The 22655-nt window shown below is 28.7% G+C and overlaps 1 protein-coding gene across 2 annotated transcripts in view; it reads left to right on the top strand.

Moving 5' to 3' along the window:
* LOC106587324 (zinc finger homeobox protein 3) overlaps positions 1 to 22655 on the top strand; it is a 411964-nt gene that overhangs the window by 134249 nt on the left and 255060 nt on the right. The window lies entirely within an intron of this gene.

The raw sequence follows: 22655 nt of genomic DNA, 5'->3' as shown, positions 1-22655 counted from the left end.
ATCGATAGTTACACTATTACTATAGAACTATTAAACACAAATAGTTACACTGTTACTATGGAACTATTACACACCAATAGTTAAACTATTACTATAGAACGAATACACGCCAATAGTTACACTATTACTATAGAACAATTACACATCAATAGTTACACTATTACTATAGAACAATTACACATCAATAGTTACACTATTACTATAGAACTATTACACATTAATAGTTACACTATTACTATAGAACTAACACACATCCATAGTTACACTATTACTATAGAACTATTAAACACAAATAGTTACACTATTACTATAGAACTATTAAACACAAATAGTTACACTATTACTATAGAACTATTACACACCAATAATTACACTATTGCTATAGGACTATTACACACCAGTAGTTACACTATTACAATAGAACTATTACACATCAATAGTTACACTATTACTATATAACTATTACACACCAGTAGTTACACTATTACTATATAACTACTACACACCAGCAGTTACACTATTACAATATAACTATTACACACCAGTAGTTACACTATTACAGTAGAACAATTACACACCAATAGTTACACTGTAACTGTAGAACTATTACACACCAGCAATTACACTGTTACTATAGCACTATTACATATCAATACTTATACTACTACTACATAACTATTACACATCAATAGTTACCCTGTTACTATAGAACTATTGAACACTAACAGTCACACTCTTTCTAAAGAACTTTTACACACCAGCAGTTACACTATTACTATAGAACTATTACACATCAATAGTAACACTATTACTATAGAACTATTACATATCAATAGTTACACTACTATTATAGAACTATTACACATCAATAGTTATACTACTACTACATAACAATTACACATCAATAGTTACACTATAACTTTTCAACTATTATACTAATAGTTACACTATTACTATAGCACTATTACACACCAATAGTTACCCTATTAGTATAGAACTATTACACACCAATACCGTAATTTCTGGACTATTGAGCGCACCTGACTATAAGCCGCACCCACTGAATTTAAAAAAAAAATATTATTTTGAACATAAATAAGCCGCACATGTCTATAAGCCGCAGGTGCCTACCGGTACATTGAAACAAATTAACTTTACACAAGCTTTAACGAAACACGGCTTGTAACAAAAATAAATAGGCTTTAACGAAACACGGCTTGTAACAAAAATAAATAGGCTTTAACGAAACACGACTTGTAACAAAAAAATAAAAAATTTGCAGTAAACAGTAGCCTACCAAGAAAGTCATTGGTCGCTATCTTCCTCCTCCGGTGCACTGAAACCACTGAAGTCATATCCTTCGGTGTCGGAGTTGAATAGCCTCAGAATTGCTTCATCCGATATTGGATCGTTTTCATTGTCGCTCTCGTCACTGTTTGACCTTAATCCGTTCGGCAATTTCATTTGAAAGCGGGAAAAATCCATATATTAGCCGCGTCATTGTTTAAGCCGCGAGGTTCAAAGCGTGGGAAAAAAGTTGCGGCTTATAGTCCGGAATTTACAGTAGTTACACTATTACTAAAGAACTATTAAACATCAATAGTTACACTTTTACTATTGAATTATTATACATTAATAGTTAAACTATTACTATAGGACTTTTACACACCAACAGTTACACTATTACTATAAAACTATTACAAATAAATAGTTATACTATTACTGTAGAACTGTTAAACTCTAATTGTTATACTATTACAATAGAACTATTACACATCAAAAGTTAAACTATTACTACAGAACTTTTACACATCAATAGTTACACTATTACTAAAAAACTATTACACACTAATAGTCACACTCTTTCTAAAGAACTATTACACATCAACAGTTAAACTAACACTATAGAACTATTGCAAATCAATAGTTACACTATTACTATAGAACTATAACACACCAATTGTTACACTACTACTATAGAACTATTTAACATCAATAGTTACACAATTACTATAGAATTATTACACACTAATAGTTACACTATTCCTATAGAACTATTAAACACTAATAGTCACACTCTTTATAAAACTATTAAAAACAAATAGTTTACTATTACTGTAGACCTGTTAAACTCTAATTGTTAAACTATTACATAAGAGCTAATACACATCAATAGTTAACCTATTACTATAAACTATTACACATCAATAGTTACACTATTACTATAGAACTATTACACATCAATAGTTACACTATTACTATAGAACTATTGCACATCAGTAGTTACACTATTACTAAAGAACTGTTACACATCAATAGTTACTCGAGTATTATAGAACTATTACACATCAATTGTTACACTTTTGCTATTGAACTATTACACATCAATAGTTACACTATTACTTTAGAACTTTTACACATCAATAGTTACACTATTAATCTGTAACTTTTAAACACCAATAGTTACACTTTTACTATTGAACTTTTACACATCAATAGTTACACTATTACTACAGAACTACTACACATCAATAGTTACACTGCTATTATAGAACTTTTACACATCAATACCACAACTACTACTACACAACTATTACACATCAACAGTTACCATGTTACTATAGAACTATTAAACACTAATATTCACACTCTTTCTAAAGAACTATTACACATCAACAGCTAAACCAATACTATAGATCTGTTACACATCAATAGTTACACTATTACTATAGAACTGTTACACATCAATAGTTACACTATTACTATAGAACTATTACATATTAATAGTTACACTATTACTAGAGAATTATTACACATGAATAGTTACACTACTATTATAGAACTATTACACATCAAGTTACCCTGTTGCTATAGAACTATTACTCAACAATAGTTACACTATTACTACAGAACTATTACACATAAAAAGCTACACAATTACAACAGAACTATTACACATCAGTAGTTACACTATCAATATAGTACAAACACACACCAATAGATACTAATAACACTAATACTAAGGAACTATAACACATCAATAGTCACACTATTACTATAGAACTATTACACATCAATAGTTACACTATTACTATAGAACTATTACACATCAATAGTTACACTATTACTATAGAACTGTTGGACATCAATAGTTACACTAGTATTATTGAACTATAACAATTGTTACAATATTACCATAGAACTGTTAAACACCAATAGTTACACTATTAGAGTAGAATTATTGCACATCAGTAGTTACACTATTACTAAAGAACTATTACAAATCAATAGTTACAGTATAACTATTGAACTATTACTGTAGCACTATTACACACCAATAGTTACACTATTACTATGGAACTGTTACACATCAATAGTTACACTATTACTATAGAACTATTACACATCAATAGCTACACTTGAACTACATACCTATTACACATCAATAGATACACTAAAACTATAGAACTATTACACACCAGTAGTTACACTATTACTAGAGAAATATTAAACACCAATAGTTATACTGTTACTATGGAACTATTACACTGTTACTATGGAACTATTAAACACCAGTAGTTACACTATTACTATAGAACTGTTAAACATAAATAGTTATACTTATACTAAAAAACTAATACACATCAACAGTTAAAGTATTACTGTAGAAATATTTCACATCAATTGTTACACTATTACTATTCAATTGTTACACATCAATAGTTACATTATTACTACTGAACAACTACACATAAATAGTTACAGTATTATTATAGAACAATTATGCACCACTAGTTACACTAATAATAGAGAATTATTACCCATAGATAGTTACACTATAACTACAGAACTATTACACATAATTAGTTACACTATTTCTTTAGAACTAACACACACCAATAGTTACCCTATTACTATATAACAATTAAACACCAATAGTTACACTATTACTATGGAACTTTTAAACACCAGTAGTTACACTATTACACATCAATAGTTACACTATTACTATAGAACTATTAAACATCAATATTTACACTTCTACTATAGAACTATTACATATCAATAGTTAGACTTCTACTATAGAACTATTACATAACAATAGTTACACTATTACCATGTAACTGCTACACACAAATAGTTACACTACTATTAAAGAACTATTACACGTTAATATGTATACTACTACTACATAACTATTACACATCAATAGTTACCCTATTACTATAGAAGTATTAAACATCAATAGTTACACTATTACTATAGAACTATTACACGCTGATAGTTACACTATTACTATAGCACTATTACACACCTAAAGTTACACTATTGCTATAGAGCTGTTAAACACTAATAGTTACACTTATACTATAGAACTTTTACACATCAATAGTTACACTATTACTATAGAACTATTGAACATCAATAGTTACACTTTTACTATTGAATTATTATACATTAATAGTTAAACTATTACTATAGGCCTTTTACACATCAATAGTTACACTATTACTATAAAACTATTACAAACAAATAGTTATACTATTACTGTAGAACTATTAAACTCTAATTGTTATACTATTACAGTAGAACTATTACACATCAAAAGTTAAACTATTACTATAGAACTTTTACACATCAATAGTTACACAATTACTATAAAACTATTACACACCAATAGTTACTCTGTTACTAAAGAGCTGTTACACATCAATAGTTACTCTAGTATTGGAGAACTATTAAACATCAATAGTTACTCTATTGCTATAGAACTTTTACACATCAATAGTTACACTATTACTATATAACTATTAAACACCAATAGTTATACTGTTACTATGGAACTATTACACTGTTACTATGGAACTATTAAACACGAGTAGTTACACTATTACTATAGAACTATTAGACACCAATAGTTACAATATTACTATAGAACTATTAAAAATGAATCGTTACACTATTACTATTTATTTATTACATATCAAAACTTACACTATTACTACAGAACTATTACACATCAATAGTTACACTACTATTATAGAACTATTACACATAAATATTTATACTTCTACTACAGAACTATTACACATCAACAGTTACACTATTACTATAGAACTATTAAACACTAATAGTCACACTCTTTCTAAAGAACTATTACACATCAACAGTTAAACTAACACTATAGAACTATTACAAATCAATAGTTACACTATTACTACAGAACTATTACACATCAATAGTTACACTACTAATATAGAACTAGTACACATCAAAACTTATACTACTACTGCATATCTATTACACATGAATAGTTACACTATTACTATAGAATTATTACACACTAATAGTTACATTATTACTGTAGAACTATTAAAAACTAATAGTCACGCTCTTTCTAAATAACTTTTACATATCAACAGTTAAACTAATACTATGTAACTGCTACACATCAATAGTTACTCTATTACTATAGAACTATTACATATTAATAGTTACACTATTACTACAGAACTATTACACATCAATAGTTACACTGTTACTGTACAACTATTACACACCAGTAGTAACACTCTTGCTATAGAACTATTACAAATCAGTAGTTATACTATTACTATAGAACTATTACACATCAATAGTTACACTATTGCTATAGAACTATTAAACATGAATAGTTAAACTATTACTAAAGAGCCATTACACATCAACAGTTACACTATAACTGTAGAACTGTTACACATCAATAATTACACTGTTACTATTGAACTATTACATATCAATAGTTACACTACTACCACAGAACTATTACACATCAATAGTTACACTACTATTATAGAACTATTCCACATTAATATTTATACTAGTACTACATAACTATTACACATCAACAGTTACCATATTACTACGGAACTATTACACACCAATAGTTAAACTATTACTATAGAACAATTTCACATCACTAGTTACACTACTACTATAGAACTATTTCCTAACAATAGTTATACTATTACCATAGAAATGCTACACAACAATAGTTACACAATTAGAATAGAATTGTTGCACATCAATAGTTACACGATTACTATGGAACCATTACAAATCAATAGTTAAACTATTACTATATAACTATTACAAACTTACAGTTAAACTATTACTATAGAACAATTACAAATCAATAGTTACACTATTACTATAGAACTATTACACACCAAAAGTTACACTATTACTTTAGCAGTATTATCAACAATATTTATACTCTTACTCTGGCACAACTACACACAAATAGTTACACTATTACTACAGAACTATTACACTACAATTGTTACAACATTACTATAGAACTATTACACATCAAAAGTTACACTATTACTATAGAGCTATTACTCACTGATAGTTACATTATTACTACAGAACACGTCAGTAGTTACACTTTTACTATAGAACTATTACACACCAATAGTTACACCATTGATGTAGAACTATTACACATAAGTAATTATACTATTACTTTAGAACTATTACACATCAATAGTTACACTTTTACTATAGCACTGACACACACCACTACTTACACTATTACTATAGAACTATTACATACCAATAGTTACACTATTATTATAGAACTATTACACACCAGTAGTTACATTTTTACTATAGAACTATTACACATCAATAATTAAACTGTTGCTATAGAACTTTTACACATAAAGAGTTACACTATTACTATAAAACTATTACACATCAATAGTTATACTATTACAATAGAACTATACACTTCAATAGTTAGACTTTTACTATAGAACTATTACATAACAATAGTTACACTAGTACCATAGAACTAATACACAGCACTACTTACACTATTGGAATAGAAATATTGCACATCAAAAGTTACACTATTAGTATAGAACTATTACACATTAATAGTTACACTATTACTATTGAACTATTACACATCAATAGTTACAATAATTCTATAAAACTATTAAACACTAATAGTTACACTTTTACTATAGAAATATTACACATCCATAGTTGGACTATTACTATAGAACGATTACATAACAATAGTTACACTATTACTACACAACTGTTACACAACACATGTTAAACCATTGTTATAGAACTATTACATATCAATAGTTACACTATTACTACAGAACAATTACACACCAATAGTTACACTATTACTATAGAACTATTACACATCAATAGTTACACTATTACTGTAGAACTTCTTACACTTCAACATTTACACTGTTACTATAGAACTATTGAACATTAATAGTTACAATTTTACTATAGAACTTTTACATATAATTAGTTACAATATTACTATAAAACTATTGTACATCAATAGTTATACTATTATTGTAGAACATTTAATCCCTTAAAGTTATACTATTACTATAGAACTATTACACTTCAATAGTTACACTAATTACTATAGAACAACTACACGCTAATAGTTACACTATTACACACTGATTGTTACAGTGTGTACACTATTACTATAGCTATATTAAACATCAATTGTTAAACTATTACTATAGAACTGTTATAAATCAATAGTTACACTATTACTATTGAACGATTTTACACATTAATAGTTACATTATTGCTGTTGACATATTACACATCAATAGTTACACTACTATTATAGAACTATTCCACATTAATATTTATACTAGTACTACATAACTATTACACATCAACAGTTACCATATTACTACGGAACGATTACACACCAATAGTTAAACTATTACTATAGAACAATTTCACATCAATAGTTGCACTACTACTATAGAACTATTTCATAACAATAGTTATACTATTACAATTGAACTGCTACACAACAATAGTTACACAATTAGAATAGAATTGTTGCACATCAATAGTTACACGATTACTATGGAACCATTACAAATCAATAGTTACACTATTACTATATAACTATTACACACTTACAGTTAAACTATTACTATAGAACAATTACATATCAATAGTTACACTATTACTATAGAACTATTACACACCAAAAGTTACACTATTACTTTAGCAGTATTATCAACAATATTTGCACTCTTTCTTTAGCACAACTACACACAAATAGATTCACTATTACTACAGAACTATTACACATCAGTAGTTACACTTTTACTATAGCACTATTACACACCAATAGTTATACTATTACTATAGAACTATTACACTTCAATAGTTAGACTATTACTATAGAACTATTAAACACCAATAGTTACACTATTGCTATAGAACTATTACACATCAATAGTTATACTATTACTATAGAACTATTACACGTCAATAGTTATACTATTACTATAGAACTATAAAACACCAATAGTTACACTTTTACTATAGAACTATTACACTTCAATAGTTACACTATTACTATAGAACTATTAAACACCAATAGTTACACTATTGCTATAGAACGATTACACATCAATAGTTATACTATTACTATAGAACTATTACACATCAATAGTTACACTATTACTATAGAACTATTAAACACCAATGGTTACACTATTGCTATAGAACTATTACACATCAACAGTTATACTATTACTATAGAACTATTAAACACCAATAGTTACACTGTTACTATGGAACTATTACACGCTGATAGTTACACTATTACTATAGAACTATTAAACACCAATGGTTACACTATTGCTATAGAACTATTACACATCAACAGTTATACTATTACTATAGAACTATTAAACACCAATAGTTACACTGTTACTATGGAACTATTACACGCTGATAGTTACACTACTAATATAGATCTATTAAACACTAATAGTTACACTGTTAGAATATAATTATTTCACATAAATAGTTACACTATTACTATAGAACGATTACACACTAATAGTTACACTATTACTACAGCAATATTAGCCATCAATATTTGCACTATTACTATTGCGCTACCACACACGAATAGTTATACTATTAATACAGAACTATTACACAACAAATGTTAAACCATTATTATAGAACTATTACACATCAGTAGTTACACTACAATTATAGAACTATTACACATCAATATTTATACTGCTACTACAGAACTTTTACACATCAGTAGTTACACTATTAATATTGAACAAGTCCACACCAATAGTTACACTATTACTATAGAATTATTACACACTAATAGTTACACTATTACCACAGAACTATTACACATCAATAGTTACACTAATTACTATAGAACTACTACACGCTAATAGTTACACTATTACACACTGATTGTTACAGTGTGTACACTATTACTATAGATATATTAAACATCAATAGTTACACTATTAAAATAGAACTATTACAAATCAATAGTTACACTATTACTATAGAACTATTACACGTCAATAGTTACACTATTACTATAGAACTATTAAACACCAATTGTTACACTATTGCTATAGAACTATTACACATCAATAGTTATACTATTACTATAGAACTATTACACGTCAATAGTTACACTATTACTATAGAACTATTACACATCAAAAGTTACACTATTACTATAGAACTATTACACACTAATAGTTACACTGTTAGAATATAATTATTTCACATAAATAGTTACACTATTACTATAGAACTCTTACACATCAATAGTTACACTACTACTATAGAACTATTACACATTAATAGTTAAATTATTGCTGTTCAACTATTACACATCAATAGTTTAACTATTACAATATAACTATTACACACCAATAGTTATAATATTACTGTAGAACTATTACACTTCAATAGTTAGACTATTACTATAGAACTATTAAACACCAATTGTTACACTATTGCTATAGAACTATTACACATCCATAGTTATACTATTACTATAGAACTATTACACGTCAATCGTTACACTGTTACTATGGAACTATTACACGCTGATAGTTGCACTATTAATATAGATCTATTAAACACTAATAGTTACACTGTTAGAATATAATTATTACACATAAATAGTTACACTATTACTATAGAACTATTACACGTCAATAGTTACACTATTACTATAGAACTATTACACGTCAATAGTTACACTATTACTATAGAACTATTACACATAAATAGTTACACTATTACTATAGAACTATTACACATAAATAGTTACACTATTACTATAGAACTATTACACATAAATAGTTACACTATTACTAAAGAACTATTACACGTCAATAGTTACACTATTACTTTTGAACTATTACAGACTAATAATTACAATATTAATATAGATCTATTAAACACTAATAGTTACACTGTTAGAATATAATTATTACACATAAATAGTTACACTATTACTATAGAACTATTACACGTCAATAGTTACACTATTACTATAGAACTATTACACGTCAATAGTTACACTATTACTATAGAACTATTACACATAAATAGTTACACTATTACTATAGAACTATTACACATAAATAGTTACACTATTACTATAGAACTATTACACATAAATAGTTACACTATTACTAAAGAACTATTACACGTCAATAGTTACACTATTACTTTTGAACTATTACAGACTAATAATTACAATATTACTGTAGCACTATTACACACTAATAGTTACACTATTACTACAGCAATATTAGCCATCAATATTTGCACTATTACTATTGCGCTACCACACACGAATAGTTATACTATTAATACAGAACTATTACACGAAAAATGTTAAACCATTATTATAGAACTATTACACAACAAATTTAAACCATTATTATAGAACTGTTACACATCAATAGTTACACTACAATTATATAACTATTACACATCAATATTTATACTACTACTACAGAACTTTTACACATCAGTAGTTACACTATTAATATTGAACAAGTCCACACCAATAGTTACACTATTACCATAGAATTATTACACACTAATAGTTTCACTATTGCTATAGAACTGTTAAACACTCTGTTCAACTATTACACATCAATAGTTTAACTATTACAATATAACTATTACACACCAATAGTTATAATATTACTATAGAACTATTACACTTCAATAGTTAGACTATTACTATAGAACTATTAAACACCAATTGTTACACTATTGCTATAGAACTATTACACATCCATAGTTTTACTATTACTATAGAACTATTACACGTCAATCGTTACACTGTTACTATGGAACTATTACACGCTGATAGTTGCACTATTAATAGAGATCTATTAAACACTAATAGTTACACTGTTAGAATATAATTATTACACATAAATAGTTACACTATTACTATAGAACTATTACACGTCAATAGTTACACTATTACTATAGAACTATTACACGTCAATAGTTACACTATTACTATAGAACTATTACACATAAATAGTTACACTATTACTATAGAACTACTATTACACGTCAATAGTTACACTATTACTATAGAACTATTACACATAAATAGTTACACTATTACTATAGAACTATTACACGTCAATAGTTACACTATTACTTTTGAAATATTACAGACTAATAATTACACTATTACTGTAGCACTATTACACACTAATAGTTACACTATTACTACAGCAATATTAGCCATCAATATTTGCACTATTACTATTGCGCTACCACACACGAATAGTTATACTATTAATACAGAACTATTACACGAAAAATGTTAAACCATTATTATAGAACTATTACACAACAAATGTTAAACCATTATTATAGAACTGTTACACATCAATAGTTACACTACAATTATATAACTATTACGCATCAATATTTATACTACTACTACAGAACTTTTACACATCAGTAGTTACACTATTAATATTAAACAAGTCCACACCAATAGTTACACTATTACCATAGAATTTTTACACACTAATAGTTTCACTATTGCTATAGAACTGTTAAAAACTAATAGTTACACTTTTACCAAATAACTTTTTACACATCAATAGTTACCCTACTATTATAGAACTATTAAAAATTCATGTTTATACTACTGCTACATAACTATTACTAATCAACAGTTACCTTATGACTATAGAACGATTTCACATCAATAGCTACACTATTACTATAGAACTCTTATACATCAATAGTTACACTACTACTAAAGAACTATTATAAATCAATAGTTACACTAATACTACAGAACTATTACACATCAATAGTTACACAATTACAACAGAACTATTTCACATCAATAGTTACACTACTACTACAGAACTATTACACATCAATAGTTACACTATTACTATAAAACTATTACAAACAAATAGTTACACTATTACTATAGAACTATTCAACATCAATAGTTACACTATTACTATAGAACTATTACACATCAATAGTTACACTATTACTATATTACTATTACACGTCAATAGTTACACTATTACAATATAACTATTACACATCAACAGTTACACTGTTACTATATTAATATTACACATCAATAGTTACACTTTTACTATATAACTATTACACATCAATAGTTACACTATTACTATAGAACTATTGAACATCAATTGTTACACTTTTAGTATATAACTATTACACATCAAAAGTTACACTTTTACTATAGAACTAATACACATTAATAGTTAAACTATTACTATAGAACTTTTACACGTAAGTAAGTAGTTACACTATTTCCATAAAACTATTACACATCAATAGTTACACAATTACAACAGAACTATTTCGCATCAATAGTTACACTACTACTACAGAACTATTACACATCAATAGTTACACTATTACTATAAAACTATTTCAAACAAATAGTTACACTATTACTATAGAACTATTCAACATCAATAGTTACACTATTACTATAGAACTATTACACATCAATAGTTACACTATTACTATATTACTATTACACATCAATAGTTACACTATTACAATAGAACTATTACACATCAACAGTTACACTGTTACTATATTAATATTACACATCAATAGTTACACTTTTACTATATAACTATTACACATCAATAATTACACTATTACTATAGATGTATTAAACATCAATTGTTACACTTTTAGTATATAACTATTACACATAAAAAGTTACACTTTTACTATAGAACTAATACACATTAATAGTTAAACTACTACTATAGAACTTTTACACGTAAGTAGTTACACTATTTCCATAAAACTATTACACATAAATAGTTATACTATTGCTGTAGAACTATTAAACACTAATAGTTCTACTATTACTATAGAACTATTACATATCAATAGTTACACTATTACTATTGAACTATTAAACACTAATAGTTACACTGTTGCTATGGAACTATTACACATCAAAAGTCACGGTATTACGATAGAACTATTACACAACAATAGTTACACTATTACTATAGAACTATTACACATCAGTAGTTATACTACTATTATAGAACTACTACACATCAGTAGTTATACTATTACTATAGAACCATTACACATCAATATTTATACTACTACTACAGAACTTTTACACATCAATAGTTGCACTATTAATACAGTACTAGTACACACCAAAATATACACATTTACTATTGAATTATTACACACAAACAGTTACACTATTGCTTTTGAACTATTAAACACTAATAGTTACACTATTACCAAAGAGCCATTAAACATTAATAGTTACACTATTACTATAGAACTGTTACACATCAATAGTTACGCTATTACTATAGAACTGTTACACATCAATAGTTACACTATTACTATAGAACTATTACACATCAACAGTTACACTACTGTTATAGAACTATTACACATAAATATTTATACTACTACTACATAACTATTACATATCAATAGTTACCCTATTACAATAGAACTATTACACGCCAATAGTTACACTATTACTATAGAACTATTAAATACCAACAGTTACACTGTTACTATGGAACTAGTACACGCCAATAGTTACACTATTACTATAGAACTATTACACATCAGTGGTTATACTATTAGTTTAGAACTATTTCACATCACTAGTTACATTATTACTATAGAACTATTACACACAGGTAGTCACACTATTACTATAGAACTATGAAACACTAATAGTTACACTATTACTACAGAACTATTACACATCAATAGTTACACCACAATTATAGAACTATTACACATCAACATATATACTACCACTACATAACTTTTACACATCAATAGTTACACTATGATTATAGAACTAATACACACCTATAATTACACTATTACTAGAGAATTTTTAAACACTAATAGTTACACTATTACTTAAGTGCCATTACACATCAACAGTTACACTATTACTATAAAACTGTTACACATCAATAGTTACACTGTTACTATATTAATATTACACATCAATAGTTACACTTTTACTATATAACTATTACACATCAATAGTTACACTATTACTATAGAACTATTGAACATCAATTGTTACACTTTTAGTATATAACTATTACACATCAAAAGTTACACTTTTACTATAGAACTAATACACATTAATAGTTAAACTATTACTATAGAACTTTTACACGTAAGTAAGTAGTTACACTATTTCCATAAAACTATTACACATCAATAGTTACACAATTACAACAGAACTATTTCGCATCAATAGTTACACTACTACTACAGAACTATTACACATCAATAGTTACACTATTACTATAAAACTATTTCAAACAAATAGTTACACTATTACTATAGAACTATTCAACATCAATAGTTACACTATTACTATAGAACTATTACACATCAATAGTTACACTATTACTATATTACTATTACACATCAATAGTTACACTATTACAATAGAACTATTACACATCAACAGTTACACTGTTACTATATTAATATTACACATCAATAGTTACACTTTTACTATATAACTATTACACATCAATAATTACACTATTACTATAGATATATTAAACATCAATTGTTACACTTTTAGTATATAACTATTACACATAAAAAGTTACACTTTTACTATAGAACTAATACACATTAATAGTTAAACTACTACTATAGAACTTTTACACGTAAGTAGTTACACTATTTCCATAAAACTATTACACATAAATAGTTATACTATTGCTGTAGAACTATTAAACACTAATAGTTCTACTATTACTATAGAACTATTACACATCAATAGTTACACTATTACTATTGAACTATTAAACACTAATAGTTACACTGTTGCTATGGAACTATTACACATCAAAAGTCACGGTATTACGATAGAACTATTACACAACAATAGTTACACTATTACTATAGAACTATTACACATCAGTAGTTATACTACTATTATAGAACTACTACACATCAGTAGTTATACTATTACTATAGAACCATTACACATCAATATTTATACTACTACTACAGAACTTTTACACATCAATAGTTGCACTATTAATACAGTACTAGTACACACCAAAATATACACATTTACTATTGAATTATTACACACAAACAGTTACACTATTGCTTTTGAACTATTAAACACTAATAGTTACACTATTACCAAAGAGCCATTAAACATTAATAGTTACACTATTACTATAGAACTGTTACACATCAATAGTTACGCTATTACTATAGAACTGTTACACATCAATAGTTACACTATTACTATAGAACTATTACACATCAACAGTTACACTACTGTTATAGAACTATTACACATAAATATTTATACTACTACTACATAACTATTACATATCAATAGTTACCCTATTACAATAGAACTATTACACGCCAATAGTTACACTATTACTATAGAACTATTAAATACCAACAGTTACACTGTTACTATGGAACTAGTACACGCCAATAGTTACACTATTACTATAGAACTATTACACATCAGTGGTTATACTATTAGTTTAGAACTATTTCACATCACTAGTTACATTATTACTATAGAACTATTACACACAGGTAGTCACACTATTACTATAGAACTATGAAACACTAATAGTTACACTATTACTACAGAACTATTACACATCAATAGTTACACCACAATTATAGAACTATTACACATCAACATATATACTACCACTACATAACTTTTACACATCAATAGTTACACTATGATTATAGAACTAATACACACCTATAATTACACTATTACTAGAGAATTTTTAAACACTAATAGTTACACTATTACTTAAGTGCCATTACACATCAACAGTTACACTATTACTATAAAACTGTTACACATCAATAGTTACACTATTATGATATAACTATTATACATGAATATGTATACTACTATCACATAACTGTTACACATCAATAGTTACGCTATTACTACAGAACTATTACACATCAATAGATACACTATTACTACAGAACATTTATACATCGATAGTTAAACTATTATTATAGAACTATTACACATCAACAGTTACACTGTTACTATATTAATATTACACATCAATAGTTACATTTTTACTATATAACTATTACACATCGATAGTTACACTATTACAACAGACCTATTATACACCAATAGAAATACTACAACTATAGAACATTTTACACATCAATAGTTTGACTATTACTACGGAAGTATTACACAACAATTGTTACACCATTACTATAGAACTATTACACATCAGTAGTTAAACTATTTCTATAGAACTATTACACATCAGTAGTTACACTACAATTACAGAACTATTGCACATGAATATTTAAACTACTACTACATAACTATTACTAATCAATAGTTACCTTATTACTGTAGAAATTTTCCACATCAATAGTTAAACAATTACTATAGAACTCTTATACATCAATAGTTACACTATTACTACAGAACTATTACACATTAATAGTTACACTATTACAACAGAACTATTTCACATCAATAGTTACACTATTACTACAGAACTATTACACATCGATAGTTACACTATTACAACAGAACTATTACACATCAACAGTTACACTGTTACTATATTAATATTACACATCAATAGTTACATTTTTACTATATATCTATTACACATTGATAGTTACACTATAACAACAGACCTATTACACACCAATAGAAACACTACAACTATAGAACATTTTACACATCAATAGTTTGACTATTACTACAGAAGTATTACACAACAATTGTTACACCGTTACTATAGAACTGTTACACATCACTAGTTACACTATTACTACAGAACTGTTACACATCACTAGTTACACTGCAATTACAGTACTATTGCACATGAATATTTATACTACTGCTACATAACTATTACTAATCAATTGTTACCTTATTACTATAGAAATTTTCCAGATCAATAGTTAAACAATTACTATAGAACTCTTATACATCAATAGTTACACTATTACTACAGAACTGTTACACATCAATAGTTACACAATTACAACAGAACTATTTCACATCAATAGTTACACTGTTACTATATTAATATTACACATCAATAGTTACATTTTTACTATATTACTATTACACATTGATAGTTACACTATAACAACAGACCTATTACACACCAATAGAAACACTACAACTATAGAACATTTTACACATCAGTAGTTTGACTATCACTATAGAACAATTGAACATCAATAGTTACACTATTACTACAGAACTATTACACATAAACAGTTACACTATTGCTGTAGAACTAACACACACCATTAGTTACACTATTACTAAAATCTATTACACACCAATAGTTACAGTATTACTGTAGAACTATTAAACATCAATAGTTACACTTTTACTATAGAACTAATGCACATCAATAGTTAAACTATTACTATAGAACTATTAAACACTAATATTTAAACTATTACTAAAGAACTGTTTCACACCAATAGTTGCGCTGTTACTATAGAACTATTACACAACAATAGTTACACTATTACCACAGAACTATTACACATCAATAGTTATACTACTATTATAGAACTATTACCCATCAATAGTTACACTATTTCTATAGAACTGTTTCACACCAATAGTTGCGCTGTTACTATAGAACTCTATTACACAACAATAGTTACACTATTACCACAGAACTATTACACATCAATAGTTATACTACTATTATAGAACTATTACACATCAATAGTTACACTATTACTATAGAACTAACACACATCAATAGTTACACTATTACTATAGAACCATTACACATCAATAGTTACACTATTACTATAGAACCATTACACATCAATAGTTACACTATTACTATAGAACTATTACACAACAATAGTTACACTATTACCACAGAACTATTACACATCAATAGTTACACTATTACTATAGACCTATTACACATCAATAGTTACACTTTTACTATACAACCATTACACATCAATAGTTACCCTATTACTACAGAACTATTACACATCAATAGTTACACTATTTCAATTACACATCAATAGTTACACTTTTACTATATAACTATTTCACATCAATAGTTACACTTTTACTACAGACCTATTACACATCAATAGTTACACTATTACTACAGAACGATTACACACCAATAGTTATACTATGACTGTAGAACATTACACATCAATAGTTTCACTATTACTATGAAACTATTACACACCAATAGTTACACTGTTACTATGGAACTATTACACGCCAATGGTTACACTATTACTATAGAACTATTACACATTAATAGTTACACTATTACTATAAAACTATTACACACTAATAGTTATACTGTTACTATAGAAATATTACATACCAATAGTTACACTATTACTACAGAACTAACAGACATCAATAGTTACACTATTACTATAGAACTATTACACATCAATAGTTACACTATTTCAATTACACATCAATAGTTACACTTTTACTATATAACTATTTCACATCAATAGTTACACTTTTACTACAGACCTATTACACATCAATAGTTACACTATTACTACAGAACGATTACACACCAATAGTTATACTATGACTGTAGAACATTACACATCAAAAGTTTCCCTATTACTATGAAACTATTACACACCAATAGTTACACTGTTACTATAGAACTATTACACATTAATAGTTACACTATTACTATAAAACTATTACACACTAATAGTTATACTGTTACTATAGAAATATTACATACCAATAGTTACACTGTTACTATAGAACTATTACACACAAGAAGTTACACTATTACTACAGAACTATTACACAACTATAGTTACACCATTACTATAGAACTAACACACATTAGTAGTTACCCTATTACTACAGAACTATTACACATCAATAGTTACACTATTACTATAGAACCATTACACATCAATAGTTACACTATTACTATAGAACTATTACACAACAATAGTTACACTATTACCACAGAACTATTACACATCAATAGTTACACTATTACTATAGACCTATTACACATCAATAGTTACACTTTTACTATAGAACCATTACACATCAATAGTTACCCTATTACTACAGAACTATTACACATCAATAGTTACACTATTTCAATTACACATCAATAGTTACACTTTTACTATATAACTATTTCACATCAATAGTTACACTTTTACTACAGACCTATTACACATCAATAGTTACACTATTACTACAGAACGATTACACACCAATAGTTATACTATGACTGTAGAACATTACACATCAATAGTTTCACTATTACTATGAAACTATTACACACCAATAGTTACACTGTTACTATGGAACTATTACACGCCAATGGTTACACTATTACTATAGAACTATTACACATTAATAGTTACACTATTACTATAAAACTATTACACACTAATAGTTATACTGTTACTATAGAAATATTACATACCAATAGTTACACTATTACTACAGAACTAACAGACATCAATAGTTACACTATTACTATAGAACTATTACACATCAATAGTTACACTATTTCAATTACACATCAATAGTTACACTTTTACTATATAACTATTTCACATCAATAGTTACACTTTTACTACAGACCTATTACACATCAATAGTTACACTATTACTACAGAACGATTACACACCAATAGTTATACTATGACTGTAGAACATTACACATCAAAAGTTTCACTATTACTATGAAACTATTACACACCAATAGTTACACTGTTACTATAGAACTATTACACATTAATAGTTACACTATTACTATAAAACTATTACACACTAATAGTTATACTGTTACTATAGAAATATTACATACCAATAGTTACACTGTTACTATAGAACTATTACACACAAGAAGTTACACTATTACTACAGAACTATTACACAACTATAGTTACACCATTACTATAGAACTAACACACATTAGTAGTTACCCTATTACTACAGAACTATTACACATCAATAGTTACACTATTACTATAGAACGTTTACACACTAATAGTTATACTTTTACTATGCTGAGCATAGAATAATTTACTATACTATGACTTACATTCTTGAGCCTACTAACAAACTAATATTTCTTTACCTTCTTGTTTTCTTGTTTAAGGTTTTTTGTACAAACAAATTAAACTTAGATCTTCTTTCCAATAATAGTTTTCACTTTGATGCCAATATGCTTGTTGTTATGTATCATTGTTCACTCAATACATTTTTAGCATCTAATGAATGGCGAGGGCCTCCCCAACTGAGAGGTTTCTATTGTAATTAAGTGGCACACTGTGGACTCTTTTTCACCAATGTCATGCTAGCCCTGCCATTCTCTCCCTGGTTCTCACAGCAGCACCACTGAATGCTACACTACATAGCCAAAAGTATGTGGACACTCCTTCAAATTAATGGATTCAGCTATTTCAGCTACACACGCTGACATGTGTATAAAATCGAGCACACCGGCATGCAATCTCCATAGACAAACATTGGCAGTAGAATGGCCTTACTGAAGAGCTCAGTGACATTCAACATGGCACCGTCATAGGATGTCACCTTTTCAACAAGTCAGTTTGTTAAATTTCTGCCCTGCTAGATCTGCCCCGGTCAACTGTAAGTACTGTTATTGTGAAGTGGAAATGTCTAGGAGAAACAACGGCTCAGCCGTGAAGTGGTAGGCCACGCAAGCTCACAGAACGGGACTGCCGAGTGCTGAAGCATGTACCACGTAAAAATCATCTGTCCTCGGTTGCAACACTCACTACCAAATTCCAAACTGCCTCTGGAAGCAATGTCAGCACAAGAACTGTTTGTCGGGAGCTTCATGAAATGAGTTGACATGGCCGAGCAGCCTCACACAAGCCTAAGATCACCACACGCAATGCCAATCGTCAGTTGGGGAGGTGTAAACTTACCGCAATTGGACTCTGGAGCAGTGGAAACGCATTCTCTGGAGTGATGAATCATGCTTTACCATCTGGTAGTTCGAGACGAATCGGGAGAGCACTACCTGACCTAATGCATAGTACCAACTGTAAAGTTTGGTGGAGTAGGACTAATGGTCTGGGGCTGTTTTTCATGGTTCGGGCTAGGCCCCTTAGTTCCAGTGAAGGGAAATCTTAACGCTACTGCATACAATGACATTCTAGAGGATTCTGGCCTTCCAACTTTGTGGAAACAGATTGGGGAAGGCCCTTTCCTGTTTCAGCATGACAATGCCCCCGTGCACATAGCGAGGTCCATACAGAAATGGTTTGTCGAGATCGGTGTGGAAGTACTTGACTGGCCTGCACAGAGCCCTGATCTCAACCCCATCGAACACCTTTGGGATGAATTGGAACGCGACTGCGAGCCAGGCCTAATTGCCCAACATCTGTGCCCGACCTCACTAATGCTCTTGTGGTTGAATGGAAGCAAGTCCCCACAGCAATGTTCCAACATCTAGTGGAAAGCCTTCCCAGAAGAGTGGAGGCTGATATAACAGCAAGGGGGGGACCAAATCCATGATTTTGGAATGACATGTTTGACGATGTAGTGTATGTACATCTATCTAGATGCTGGCTGCACACCACCTCTATCGGCGAGGGGAAAATACTACCCCCTTCCACAACAAAACCAAATTAATCCAAAATATCTCTCACAAAAAGATCTCTCATAATGTGGTGGCTATGTACCTTATAAGAATCATGTGCTTAGGAGCAGCCATCGTGATAGTCTCCCAGGACCATAGTGAGTAGCATGGGGCAGTCAAAAACACAACAGCCACCTCAAGGTCAGAGAAACACCTCAAAGGAAAGCAGAGATGTATTCCTCTCTCTCAGTTCATATTTGTGCCAGTAGTTTATCTCAACTAACTCACCTGTCTCTGTCTGGTGTACAGTACGTCTAAGTGTCCATAGCTGTAGAAGAAAAGCATCAGAAAGCGTCTAGACAGGTCAGGTATGGTATGGAACGTGTGTGTGTGTCTCCTGGTGTGGTGGCGAGACCCTCCTCAGCTCAGCTCAGCTCAGCTCAGCTCAGTCCATATAGAAAAACACTTACTGCTAATGCAAATAGCAGGGCAGCATAAATCAGGGGCCACACGCGGCCGGGAGAATATCGTGTAATAGTTATTGCGAAATGAAGTGGCACTGGGATCAATAACCCACTATATCTCACTCTGGTGTAATGGTGCAGGGGGAAGCTGGAGGCCAGAGGAGACAGCAGTCCA

The sequence above is a fragment of the Salmo salar genome, chromosome ssa26, assembly GCF_905237065.1.
Source record: "Salmo salar chromosome ssa26, Ssal_v3.1, whole genome shotgun sequence".
NCBI lineage: Eukaryota > Metazoa > Chordata > Actinopteri > Salmoniformes > Salmonidae > Salmo > Salmo salar.
The sequence above is the reverse complement of the archived record's forward strand: the minus strand, read 5'-3'. Positions and strand labels throughout refer to the sequence as shown.